General features: G+C 34.7%; 1 long non-coding RNA gene across 3 annotated transcripts in view; it reads left to right on the forward strand.

The window, feature by feature from the left end:
- The window catches only part of LOC139150815 (uncharacterized), a 43127-nt gene extending 37958 nt beyond the window's left edge, over window positions 1-5169 (forward strand). The window contains exons 4-6 of one of the 3 annotated variants that reach the window (XR_011556288.1): window positions 3073-3166; window positions 3277-3368; window positions 4037-5169. This is a non-coding gene — a long non-coding RNA (uncharacterized lncRNA). Of the gene's footprint in view, window positions 1-3072; window positions 3167-3276; window positions 3373-4036 lie in introns of all 3 variants that reach the window. The other 2 variants (XR_011556286.1, XR_011556287.1) reach the window with 2 other exon arrangements.
- Window positions 5170-11186: the final 6017 nt, after the last annotated feature.

Consider the following 11186-nt stretch of genomic DNA (forward strand, 5'->3'; position numbering starts at 1 on the left):
TCAGGACAGAAGCTCTATGCAAATACAGGGCCAATTAGCAATTCGAGTTGACACCTCTGACAATAGTCTATTTTTAGCCAGACTGTTGGGATTGTTTGGGTGCGTACATTGCAAGATTTCTCCCACATTGTTATTGTATGAAGTAGTATGTTCATCAGTTATGAAGTATATTTTGATACACGTTTAAATGTTTTAATTAGCTCACATTTGGTATACCAATGTGAGGTTATCGTATAAGCTGAAGTTGGTGGCGTCTGTATGTATGTGAATACTGTATGTATGTGTGGATGTATAGTATGTCAGCCAACATCAAAAACATGCAAACCACTGCACCTTTTAGCTTGGTATTTAGTGTGTGGATGCATCTTGGGCTCTAGATGGGATTTTGTTCAATAGTCTGCATTGCCAAAATTATGCAAATGAACTTAAAAACTGTGAAAATGGTCAAAAGTTACTGACTCAAGAACCGCTGGTTTGATTGCTTTGAAAATTAATGTCCATGTACCTTAGGTGGACAATATACAATTTTATGTATATCATGCAGATATCTTGAATTTTGTATTTTTCCTAAATTTTTTGGTTATTTTCCTCATTTTAAGTAAAAATTCTTCTTCTCTGAAACCGCTAGCCCAATTGTTCTCAAGTTTAGGTTGGATGTTTGCAAGGGTGTAACCTTTCTTATTTGTTGAAATTATCTTATTTGTTGAAATTATGCAAAATTAGCAAAATTACCGTTTTGGGCAATTTTTGTCATTTTTGGTTAAGAAATCTTAAAAATTCTTTTTTCCTTAAAACTGCTGTACAGACAGCTTTTATATACAGTATACAAATGTCCAGGGATGACAATAGTTGGATATGTGGAAAATGTCCTGAAATATGCAAATATGTATTTTTTAGACAATTTCGTCATTTTTGAAAAGAAAGAAAACTTGTTCTCAAAAACTACTTGTCTGGTAGCTTTGTAATTTGATGTAAAAGTCTGGAGTGATGTTCTTAGATACATCTACTGCTCAACTCAAAAGTGTCGGGAAACCCCCCAAATTTATATATTTTAGGCAATTTTCTATGTCTGTGACCTCAATTGACCTATTCCAACCCAGGATATCTTCTGGGACAATGTTGAAGGCTGTGAACATAATTTTGTCATATTTGGTATCAATTTGTAGTAAAATTTGATCAAAAAAGCAAAGCTGAGAGTAACGTTTTCATTGTGGACCAATTTTTGCAACTTTTCCATGTAAGACAAAAAAGATCTAATTAAGAAATTTGGATCCAGGATAATTCCAGATGTCATAATCACCCCTACAGTGGAAGGCATTTCACTATCTGTAACTAATTTAAGTGCTGTTTATACTCAAATGATAGCACTGATAGCATTAATTCATAAATCCTAAAGGTTGTAAATAGTTCAAATATTTTAACATTTCCTGCCATCTGGCCACATTGTAGCTCTTTATGTAAACATGGTCAATACCAAGGGGTGGAAAATTTGATATTGGGGGGGGGGGGGGGGGAGATCTTGAAGATTAATGAGGTGGAATTTTTTTTTTTACCTGATCATTATTTTTCCCCACTCTCCCACCTTTTCTTTCTGTCAAGCCTTCTAAGGCTGCATATATATAGGACATTTGCATATAAATGTATGTAGAACCTGCCTGTCCATTGCTATAGAAGTTGACATGCATGTTCCTAAAGTTGACTTCCAGTACCTAAGTTGCAGATCAGTCTTGCTTTTGTCATTCTTGTTTTTCTGGTTTAAATATTTTTGAATCAACCAAAATTTCTCGCAAATTTCTGTACTAGTGATATCAGTCAGATCAGTATCTGCAGCAGAATTCATCAAATTTGGTGCACTTATACTGGAGTTATATGACTAATTTTAAAACTTCATAAAATATGCAAATGAGCTATTTATTAACTTGACACTGCCCAATGCTTCTAAGTATAATTAGATGTATATCAGATCAATAATTGCAATCATACCTATCCATAATCCCATAACATTAGGTCAGAATTTGTAAGACAATAGTTGTAAACGTAGACACAAAACAGCACAGAACATACAGTAACTAGACAGTACACAAACAAAATCAAATTCATGAAAGAAATATATATGGACCTCTGGCCAAAAGACCAAATCCTACATCAAGTTTGGTGCAGGAATTTTAGAGTTATGTCACCAATAACAAAAGTTCATTTAATATGTAAATGAGCAGATAATTGACTCGACACTCACAGTATCATCATAATGTTCTGAGATTGTCATCTGTGAAAGTTTCATGAAATTTTGTGCAGTATTTCTTGATATATGTCTACTCTGTCATTACCGTCTCCATAGGGAAACCATTGTACGGAAAAAAACGATATTGCATAACTTCATTAATATGCAAGCCACACTAACCAAATCTAATCAGTTCTTGCAAGCAGCATATGGTACCTTTGTACCAAATCTGATTTAAATCTGTTCAGGCGTTTTTGAGTTATCATGTAAACAAACAGACAGACAGCCAGACAGACAGACACACACACACTCACACACTCACACACATAGACAGACAGGCAGACATTGCTATGACATTAGCCCGCATCTGAAGACGTAAGCTAAAAACCATTAAGCAGTGTCAGAGTCTCATTATTTTTCAGCAATAGAAAGAGCAAAATCAATTTTCTAGAAGTGAATTCAATTTTACAATTGTAGAAGTTGTAAAAATTCCAAGATGTTCCACCTAATGAAGAGTACAAGCACTGACTTTGCTACATTACACAGGGCAGTCCATCATCAACAACACTGCAATATAAATTAATTGTTTTAGTGTAAATGATCCACTGTGACAATAGCCATGGCAATGATTAACGTAAAAATGGCAGTGTCTTTACCTCCATGTGGTGTTTTCTTTTCTAATTCTGCTGATGATAACCCTTTCCACAGCAGTATTATGAGGACAGGATCAACAGAGACCTATAGCCCCCTGGTGAAGTTTAAGACACATTCTCTACAGCTAATTTTGATCAGATTGTGGCAGTTTTGTGTATGAATATTATTAACAACTGTTAATACATGTATTTTTACAGAATTGTTGATAGTGCTCCTGCCAATAATTAATTTAGGATCAGGGAGACCTGTGTAAGCTGACCCATGAGTGGCCAATCCAAGTACACAAACTAGGTATTTATTTTAGCTTTTCAGATTTTTTAATTTGGCTTGAACACATACTTTGAAGTGGTAGGTTAGTATGTTGAAACTAAGATTGAGTTTGTGATCCTTTTTGTTTCCAGATCAGGGGCTTTGTTGATATGAAAAGAATTTGCCCACCAATGTATTACTACGCCCAAGACCAGATTTCACTATTGTGATTCAGTACAATTCAGTAGGCAAGAAAACCAGATTTACAGTAGAGTTTTTGTAGTTAAGCACAAGATAATACAAAATTTGATAAAGCTCCATATCTTTTGGCTATTTGTTCAGAACTTTTGTTTTGTGGTTGAATCCCTGTACTTTCTGCATTGAATCCCGAAACTGTAATTTAATGCCAAGTATTTAGCATATCAACACAATCTATATGAGTATAATCTCCATCAAATCTGGACTAGAATTCATTTGTAAGCAATAAACAATAACCACTACACACATACAAGCTGTGTTGACAAAAAGAATACTTGAAATTTCAGCATGACATACCAATAAGGGTCAGACACGGTATTATACAGAAGCAGAATACTGAATAACTTGCAACAAATTACAGCTTATGTCCCTTTAAGAGAGAGTGGCGCTTCTTTTCTATGATTATTGAATATATATATATATATATATATATATATATATATATATATATATATATATATATATATTATATATAATATATATATATACAAAATGTATACAATATATATATATATATATATATATATATATATATATATATATATATATATATATATATATATATATATATATATATATATATATATATATATATATTCAGCATACATATGCACACCCAAAAATGTGTTCATTTTCACCTTGTCTGTTATGCAGGAGGAGAACATGCAAGAAAATAGCTAGCCTACAGAAAATACTACTGCATTCAGAAGACATGTACATCTGTGAATGACCAATGCAGCAGTGTTGTAGATGACGATTTATTATAGTCACAGAACTCAGAAATAATGGTGTATCCTCTTCTATAGGTGCCAGATTTGATGATCACTTTTTATCATGTTTAGTCACATCCAATCCGATTCCGTCTAAGTCAGTAAAAACATAAATTACCCTCTACAACTCTTCCTGCTTTATGAACAAGCAAGTTAATACAATTAAATTTCTAGTTGATGAGACTCACAAATATTATGATGATAATTTTGAAATAATTATGTTGATTTACTACAGGATGAGGTGAAGGTAAAGGAAGATATTGTATGGGATCATCATACTTGTTAACAGATAGATTTCATAGATTTACAAGTACAAAACTGGAAATGAGTTAGTAAATCTACAGCAGGTATTTAAAGAAGAGAGAGGTGCAATCAATTAATTTCGCGTTTTACAAAATGTGTATTTCTGATCATGGTTTATGGGGTGGGTACTTATTTGAAATATCCACATACAGGATTTGCCACTGATGACATCACATGTGATATTTTATACTCAATACTTTGGAGAGCTGTTGAAATTACCTAGTTGAGTCTTTTACTTAAGATGCTATTCATAACATATGTGATGGAGCACCACCATATAGAAAATGTTTTAATCTGCACAGATCTCTGTACAACAAAAAAGCGTATTGCAACACTCATGCTGATGATTGTAGGAATTATATTTTACTGTGTGCATGACATAACCTTTTTTGGTTGAATAAGTTTTCATTTTAAGTATAAAGTAATAATGCTGCTATAATACATATGCATATAAATGTGCACAATACTATTAAATAATCATTTTCACGTTTGCAAACCATATTGCAGTTACACAGTATAGTAGCGCCTGATCTGGAATTTACTGTGCAGTTGATAATGAGTACATGTATATTAATTTAATGTGAGTGATGCCATATGCACTGCAGCTTTACTATATTGTTGTAAAATAAAGTTCTTACAAAGGTTGGCAGGATACAGGTACATGTATTTAATTGTAAGTAATATGAATTAAAAATCTGTGATATATTAATCAGACTGTAAATTGTATCATGGTTTCTGTGTATACTAGTCTAATAAATATGTTAAAAGAAATTGAGATCTCCTTAATCTTAGTCTGAGACTATTCTATGAGATATTTTGAACCAGAGAGAGAGAGAGAGAGAGAGAGAGAGAGAGAGAAATACAGTTCCGACATGGACAATTATGCCATATCAAGCATCCTGAGTAATAAACCAAATTTTATGAATATAATTCAACATTGGAGCTATAGATAAATTTGCCTTAATTGAGCAGAACCATTCAGACTAAATTTGTTTCCTCATGTTTTGTTTGACTAATTTATTTTCCAAAACCAATTACATTTGACATTAGGAGTGACTTAGCATTCAATGAGAGATCAGATGATCTAGAGACAATCTGGGTTGACATTCTTTTGCCAAAAACAAAGCCAATCATTGTCGAAACTTGTTATCGTCCACCTAAGCAATTGAATTTTTATGATTTACTACAGCAATGTTGTCATAATGTCAGTGTGAATCCAGGATTGATCATCCCCTATATAGGAGATTTCAACACCAATGTTGCTAATGCTTGTAACTCAACAGGTCTACTCAGAGCTTTCAAAGATTGTTGTGGTATGTTAAACGTTCTACAGTTAATTAAAGACTATACAAGGGTTGCTGTGAATAGTAAATCAATAATTGATAGTATTTTATCATCCGACCCCGACAAAATCAGCCAGTCTTGGGTGATCGATATTGGTATTAGTGATCATTGCCTTATCTATGGTACGAGGAAAATAACACACTTTAAATCATTTTGTCAAAATACAGTCAAATTACGATCCATAAAGAGTTATACAAAGCATGATTTTCAAACTAAATTGCGGGGCGTTGATTGGTCTAAAGTTGTCGACTGTGACAGTGTTGATTCTGCCTGGAATAATTTTAAAGACTTTTTATTGGGATATTGGACTTGGTTGCTCCTTTGAAATAAGTTCGTCTGAAGCAAAATTCTCAGCCATGGATGAATGCCGATATTTTAAATAGTATCAGGAAAAGAGATAAATTGTTTGCCAAGTTTAAAAAGTCCAACGATTTGAGTGTTTTCACCGATTTCAAAAAAGCTAGAAATTCAAATCGTCAATTGATAGAAAAGGCAAAAAATTCTTATTTTAGCTCGAAGCTTCTCGATGAAAAAAATGTCCTGGAAAACTTTGGAAAACACTGAAAGACTTTGGTTCATCAACTAAGTCAAAAGCGGCTACCAATCCATTGGACTTCGTGATGGTATTTCCATCATTTTCGATAAATCAAGAGTAGCTAGTAAATTCAACAATTTTTTCACGACAATTGCTTCAAGTCTTGTTGAGAAACTCCCTTTTGGCATGGGTCGTTTTAACATAGCTATTATTAACTCACTTATTTTATTCCAACAAGGATGTTCTGACTGATTCTTTTCAGTTCTCTGTTGTTGGTGAGGACTACCTTTGCAAAGTTCTTCAATACATCAATTTATCAAAGGCTACTGGTTTGGATGGTATTCCAGCCAAGTTTGTGAAAGATGCGGCTGATGTAATTGCTTGTCCACTCTCACATATTATTAATCTGTCACTCAATTTGGGAAATTTCCCAACGATTGGAAGAAAGCAAGAGTAGTCCCATTACACAAGAAGAACTGTAAAACAGATGTCAGCAATTATCGATCAGTGTCAATATCATTAAGTGTAATTTCAAAGGTTATTGAAAAAGTAGTTCATGATCAACTGTCTAAGCACATTGAAGATTCAAATCTCTTGTATAAGTTTCAATCAGGTTTCCGTACATCTTATTCAACAGACACATGACTTTCTTCTGGTCTTAACAGATTACATTCGCATGGAAATGGATAAGGGCAATTATGTTGGAATGGTCATGTTAGATTTACAGAAAGCGTTCGATACAGTCGACCATACGATCTTACTTGGTAAACTAAAAGCCATCGGTTTGTCAGATCCTGCCATTAACAGGTTTTCGTCGTATCTCTCAAACAGAAAGCAACTTGTCGATGTATCTGGTGTTTTTTCTGATGTTCAAACTATAACTATATAAAGCGGTGTTTCCCAAGGATCCATTTTAGGGCCCTTGCTATTCTTGATTTTGTAAATGATATGGAATGCACTGTGACGTGTAAATTGTTTTTATATGCAGATGATTCAGCTTTGTTAGTTTCGGGTAAGAATACTACAGAGGTAGAGCAGCAGCTGAGTCATGAACTCTCGAGTATTGACGAATGGCTTATCGACAGCAAATTGTCTCTGTACCTCGGAAAGAAAGAGTCAATCTTATTTGCTTCTAAACGCAAACTGAAAATTAACTCAAAATTGTCAGTTGTGTGTAATGGTACAGAAATTTCACAGAAAACATCAGTGAAATACCTTGGAGCGGAAATTGATCAATCGCTTGATGGCGAGTCTATTGCAAGTGTTGTTTTGAGCAAAGTAAACGCCAGACTTAAATTCCTCTATCGGAAATCTCAATATTTAGACTCAGACATCAGAAAATTATTAGTTTCCTCTCTCATTCAATGCCATTGCGACTATGCATGTTCATTTTGGTTTGCCAGTTTAACTAAGCGTACGAAATCGAGTTTACAATATTCACAAAATAAATGGTCAGATTCGTTCTAAATTTACCTCCACGAACACATGTTTCGACCCAGCATTTCACAATGATTGGCTGGCTGCCCGTTGAACAAAGAGTACAGCTGCTAAAACTGAATCACGTTTTTAAAGCGATCAATAATACTGCACCCCGTTATCTCTCTGAACATTTCAATTTGACAACGAACTGCCATACGTATATTAAATACCAGATCAAGCTCATATTCTGTTCGTTCACCTGCCTTTGATTCTCACGGTCAACATTCGTTTCAGATTACAGGAGCTAAGTTATGGAATAACATTCCTTTGAGTATTCACAACTCTAGTCATTGTTCTCAAGTTTTTAAAAAGAAGGTCAAATACTATCTGTACACAAAATTGGATGGCTAGGGTACCTACGCCCTGCTCCATCTGTCGTGTACAGTTTGTTTGTCTGGTGGTTTCATTTTGTTATTTATTTGATATTCGGAGTGACACTGTTTTCATGTGATTTTTGTGTTTTCTTTTGAGGACCACAATGAAAATAAGTTTTTAACTTTTTGTGCAATCCTCGGCAAGTAATATTCAGTAGCGTTTCTTTTATTGTAACATTTTTATTGTATATATTATTGTATTGTATATTTTATTATTTATTGTATATTTATCGATTTAGGAAGTGGACGTGACTTTGAAAGCATGACACTCAGTGAGTTAACGCTGGTAAATGCGTCCAAAACATAGATTTTAATAGACTAAGTGTTTTATTCGAGTCGCCTATGATAAATAAAAGTAAATTTCACCCTGTGAAGGTGTTCATAGAAACAAGCCAACTAAACAGCGCTATGTATGTAGGAATGTCTATGTCAGCGGATGCCCAGTGTGCGTTTTGCCTATCTCTCCGCAAGGCTATGTTTCCAAGGCAGTGTGTTCAGGTATGTACTCGATTACTTATTAAGTCAAAGTCCTCATGTGTGCATTGAGGGCCCCCCTCGCGATCGGTGCACTCTGTGTCGCGCTGCAGGTAAGTAGGTCTATGTATTCTTATTCGATACTCGGCAACAGATAACAAACGGCCACGTCAAGGTGATTTCTATTTGTAGGACTTCAATCATCGCTTGTTAGACTTGAATAGTGACATTGTAGTGCAAGTTGATTCGTAGCTGTGGGTCCATAGCTGTGGTGTTTTCGGACGGGATTCCTGCCTTTTACGGGCTGGTTTTGACTTTTTACGATTTTAACCGTGGCGGGGTTAAAATCGTAAAAAGTCAAAACCAGTCCGTAAAAGGCAGGAATCCCGTCCGAAAACACCACAGCTATGGACCCACAGAGCTAGTTGATTCGTTGCAAACAAGCAAGTGACTATCTAAGGGGTGAACCATTTGATTTCTGGGGGGGGGGTGGAGGAAATGGGTGGGGCAACAAATTTTTTTTTCCCATGACTGTGACAGCAAATTTTTTTTCTATTGTCAGTCCTGCATCGAATTATTTTTTCTGTATGCAGTGGCAAAGCAAATTTTTTTTTTCTCGCTTGCCAATTTTTAATACAATATGCTATACATACACGTTATTGGTTCACAACCGGATGTTTTAATAACTTGTTGTGTTCATGGTTCTGCTATTAAAATTTTATATGTACAACAAATAACTAGTAAAAAACCAGACTGACAAACTTGACCAGCTGTACTCAAGCTGTGTAGCAGACGTGGAAAAACTCAACAAGAAATCTGCGTCATACCAAGAAAGTATGGTTTTCTACCACTCTCTACAAGCGAAGGTCAAGGCAGTTGTGCAAATGGTAAATGAGAAAATGGCCACCATATCAGCTGTGCATGAGAAATACAAAGAACTGTACGGAGCTAGCCAGCAGGCAGCAGCCAATAACAGGAGAGCTGCTAACGAAAAAAGAAAGAAGAAGAAAAGAGCTGCGATATCAGCATCACTCAATACCAATCCACATGTCAAGGCAAGGTGCCGAAGAGAGATGGCAAAGGACATCCACTCAACTGACATTGTCACTTTATTCAACAGACAAGAAAGGGGAGACAAAGGTAGTCATATCAGCAGATTATTTTGAGTGATGACTTTGTTTATGTTGGAGTAATATAAAAATGCATATAAAAATCACCAATATTAACGCTTTTCTTGTCCCTTTCCAAAGTGAGAAACCTTTTAATCAAACACAAAACTACTGCAGACAATTTTTAATAAAAATAACAATTTTCCTTTCTTACAGGTGCTCAGCAGGTACCTGCATGTACCGAACCAAAAAGATATGGGATCTGCCTACTGTCATCCATGAAGCCACTGCCATAGTCTCCAGTAGAGTAATTGTAGCCTGGTTAAACCAGATGGCTGATCTGTTCCATCCACTGAACAGATCAGCCGTCTGGTTAAACCAGGCTGATAGTGACTAGTATAGAAGTGTAGTGATCATACAGTTGTGAAAGTCAGTACTATAGCTGTGTTTTATATAAAATCAGTACTGTCAACTTTTCAGGAAAGAAGTCATGTTTTACAAAAGTTGTGTTTGTATTTCATTATTTGTTTTTGTATTTTCATTGCAAGGAAAGACATATATTTTGAGAATAATATATCGCTTTTAAAAGTAGTTCATTGAATCGTGTCGTTTGTTTTAAATTTTCAGAAGATACAGATCACAGCAAGTCCAATGGTTCCCCTTTTAATACTGACTGTGTCAATGCTTTATTGCAACATATTTAAAACACTGTCATCACAATGAAACTTTGAACATTGTGTAGTATTGAAGTTTATTTATATGCCAGATTTTTTACATCAGGATTCACTCTAAAATATTGAAAATATTAGTGCTGCCGTAGGCGGCCGCCCTCCAGCGTTTTTTTTTTAAATCAGTCCCAAACTTTGGTGATTTTAGCACATGGCGACAAATTTTTTTTTCTCTCCTGTCTGTTGGAACAATTTTTTTTCTCAAGCCATTGTTGGATCAATTTTTTTTTCTGTCCTTCACCTGCCGACAAATTTTTTTCCCCCAGATCCTCTATCCCCCCCAGAAATCAAATGGTTCTCCCCCTTATTCAGAAAATGTAATGTATTTATGAAATCAGTCCATAAAAATAATTTAGTTTTTGACTGTTTACATTTCTGTTAAAAGATGTTTTTTGACTTACATATCTGTATAAATTTGATAAGTTGATGCGTTGGATGTTTGAGTATATGCAGGTCTTACAAACTTGTGAATAACAAAATCTACTTTGTTTTAAACAACTTTGAAATCTTGATAAGGATGTCACTAACATAAATTTCACAGCCTATAATCATTCAACCATTGAAGACTGGTTCTAAAAACATACACAAAATATTTTGATGGTGCCAAGAAAATGCAAGATAATAAATTTGGTATAAACTGTCCTTGGATAGACTAGTACTGGGGAGTATAATGTGTTTGACAAGGCTA

The sequence above is a fragment of the Ptychodera flava genome, chromosome 15 (assembly GCF_041260155.1).
Source record: "Ptychodera flava strain L36383 chromosome 15, AS_Pfla_20210202, whole genome shotgun sequence".
In the NCBI taxonomy this organism is placed as follows: domain Eukaryota; kingdom Metazoa; phylum Hemichordata; class Enteropneusta; family Ptychoderidae; genus Ptychodera; species Ptychodera flava.